The following is a 2,500-nucleotide window of genomic DNA, read 5'->3' as shown; positions in this document are numbered from 1 at the left end:
TGGGCGCAGAAGGGTCTGGGCGTGAGCCTGCCTGGAGCCGCCGTCGGTGCAGATCTTGGTGGTAGTAGCAAATACTCCAGCGAGGCCCTGGAGGGCTGACGCGGAGAAGGGTTTCGTGTGAACAGCCGTTGCACACGAGTCAGTCGATCCTAAGCCCTAGGAGAAATCCGATGTTGATGGGGGCCGTCATAGCATGATGCACTTTGTGCTGGCCCCCGTTGGGCGAAAGGGAATCCGGTTCCTATTCCGGAACCCGGCAGCGGAACCGATACAAGTCGGGCCCCTCTTTTAGAGATGCTCGTCGGGGTAACCCAAAAGGACCCGGAGACGCCGTCGGGAGATCGGGGAAGAGTTTTCTTTTCTGCATGAGCGTTCGAGTTCCCTGGAATCCTCTAGCAGGGAGATAGGGTTTGGAACGCGAAGAGCACCGCAGTTGCGGCGGTGTCCCGATCTTCCCCTCGGACCTTGAAAATCCGGGAGAGGGCCACGTGGAGGTGTCGCGCCGGTTCGTACCCATATCCGCAGCAGGTCTCCAAGGTGAAGAGCCTCTAGTCGATAGAATAATGTAGGTAAGGGAAGTCGGCAAATTGGATCCGTAACTTCGGGATAAGGATTGGCTCTGAGGATCGGGGCGTGTCGGGCTTGGTCGGGAAGTGGGTCAGCGCTAACGTGCCGGGCCTGGGCGAGGTGAGTGCCGTAGGGGTGCCGGTAAGTGCGGGCGTTTAGCGCGGGCGTGGTCTGCTCTCGCCGTTGGTCGGCCTCGTGCTGGCCGGCGGTGCAGGATGCGCGCGCCTGCGCGGCGTTCGCGCCCCGGTGCTTCAACCTGCGTGCAGGATCCGAGCTCGGTCCCGTGCCTTGGCCTCCCACGGATCTTCCTTGCTGCGAGGCCGCGTCCGCCTTAGCGTGCTCCTCCGGGGGCGCGCGGGTGCGCGGATTCTCTTCGGCCGCCATTCAACGATCAACTCAGAACTGGCACGGACTGGGGGAATCCGACTGTCTAATTAAAACAAAGCATTGCGATGGCCCTAGCGGGTGTTGACGCAATGTGATTTCTGCCCAGTGCTCTGAATGTCAATGTGAAGAAATTCAAGCAAGCGCGGGTAAACGGCGGGAGTAACTATGACTCTCTTTTCGGGCTTGGGGGTTACCTCCCCCCCTGCCTTTGTTACAGCTGGTGCAACTAATAGAAGCGAACGTGGTACCAGGCCTCCCGCCGGAGCGCCTGTGCCAGCTGATGAGCCAGCCAACCAGCCAACCGGTGCGGGTCGAGCGCTGCTCCCCGCCATCTGCCCTGATTGTATGCGGTCCTTCTCCACCAAGACCGGACTTGGTGTCCATCGGCGTCGCGCCCATCCGACTGCTGCTAATGCTGAGATCAAGACCGAGAGGAAGAAGGCCAGGTGGTCCCAGGAAGAGCTCCTGCGTTTGGCCCATGCAGAAGCGACTCTTGCCACCCAGGGTTGCAGATTTTTAAACCAGGAGCTTGCAAAGGCCTTCCCCGAGCGTACGCTGGAATCAATTAAATGTCAGCGTAGAGCGCAGCCCTACAAAGACATGGTGGCGAAGTTTGTCACCGAGCTTGCTGGCATGGATCGCGGCCTTCAGGGTCCTCCTAGCGAGCCTGCAGTCAGTCATTCTTTGCCACAGTCTCCACCTTGTGGGGAAGATGTTGACCTAGCCATCTGGTCATTTGTAGCAGAACTCCCCCAATCAGACCGCCGATTCCGCTCGCTTGATGATCTCGTGGCTCTGGGTCCCACCACTAGCCGTGAAACACTCCAGGCTATGTTGCTGTCTGCTCTTGACGAAGTAGGCAGCAGGGAGCCAGCCGTCCACCAAGCTGCGAGTGTGCGGACCCAACAGCCCCCAGAGCGGAAGCGTGCACGCAGGAGATGGGAGTATGCGGTGGTTCAGCGTGCTTTCAAGAAGAACGGAGCACGCTGTATCAACGGACTCCTTGATGGCACACTCTTGCATCAGCCACCATCCATCCCAGGGCTGATTGAGTTTTGGACAGACCTCTTCTCTCCACCACGTGTCAGATCTCGACCTCCGCGTGGGGAGGGTCTGTCCGATGAGCTGCTGCCATTCTCAAAGAGGGTGCCCTTCCGCGACCTCTGGGCTCCCATTTCTGCAGAAGAAGCCACCGCTGCTCTCCCGCCTCGCAATTCTGCTGCAGGTCCTGACGGCCTCACGCCGACGCAACTGCGTCGCCTTCCCCGGGAAGTTCTCCTCAAGATCCTTAATTTCCTCCTCCTTTCCCGTTCCCTTCCATCCCGACTCCTTCAGGCCAGAACAACCCTGCTGCCCAAGAAGACCGCCGCAGCATCCCCTGCTGACTTTCGTCCGATCACAGTGTGCTCGGTGCTGACCAGAGCCTTTCACAAGGTTCTGGTTGGCCGCCTAATGCGCTACTGTGTGTTGGACGGTCGCCAGCGGGCTTTCATCCCTCAGGATGGGATGCTTCATAACACCTTTCTTCTGGATCTGGCGATGACCC

The 2,500-nt window shown here is 59.4% G+C and overlaps 1 pseudogene; it reads left to right on the top strand.

The window, feature by feature from the left end:
- LOC126436484 (large subunit ribosomal RNA) overlaps window positions 1-2,500 on the top strand; it is a 7,549-nt pseudogene that overhangs the window by 1,751 nt on the left and 3,298 nt on the right.

Source organism: Schistocerca serialis, unplaced genomic scaffold (genome assembly GCF_023864345.2).
Source record: "Schistocerca serialis cubense isolate TAMUIC-IGC-003099 unplaced genomic scaffold, iqSchSeri2.2 HiC_scaffold_1236, whole genome shotgun sequence".
Taxonomy (NCBI): domain Eukaryota; kingdom Metazoa; phylum Arthropoda; class Insecta; order Orthoptera; family Acrididae; genus Schistocerca; species Schistocerca serialis.
Note: the sequence above shows the minus strand (reverse complement) of the source record. Positions and strands in the feature narration are given on the sequence as shown.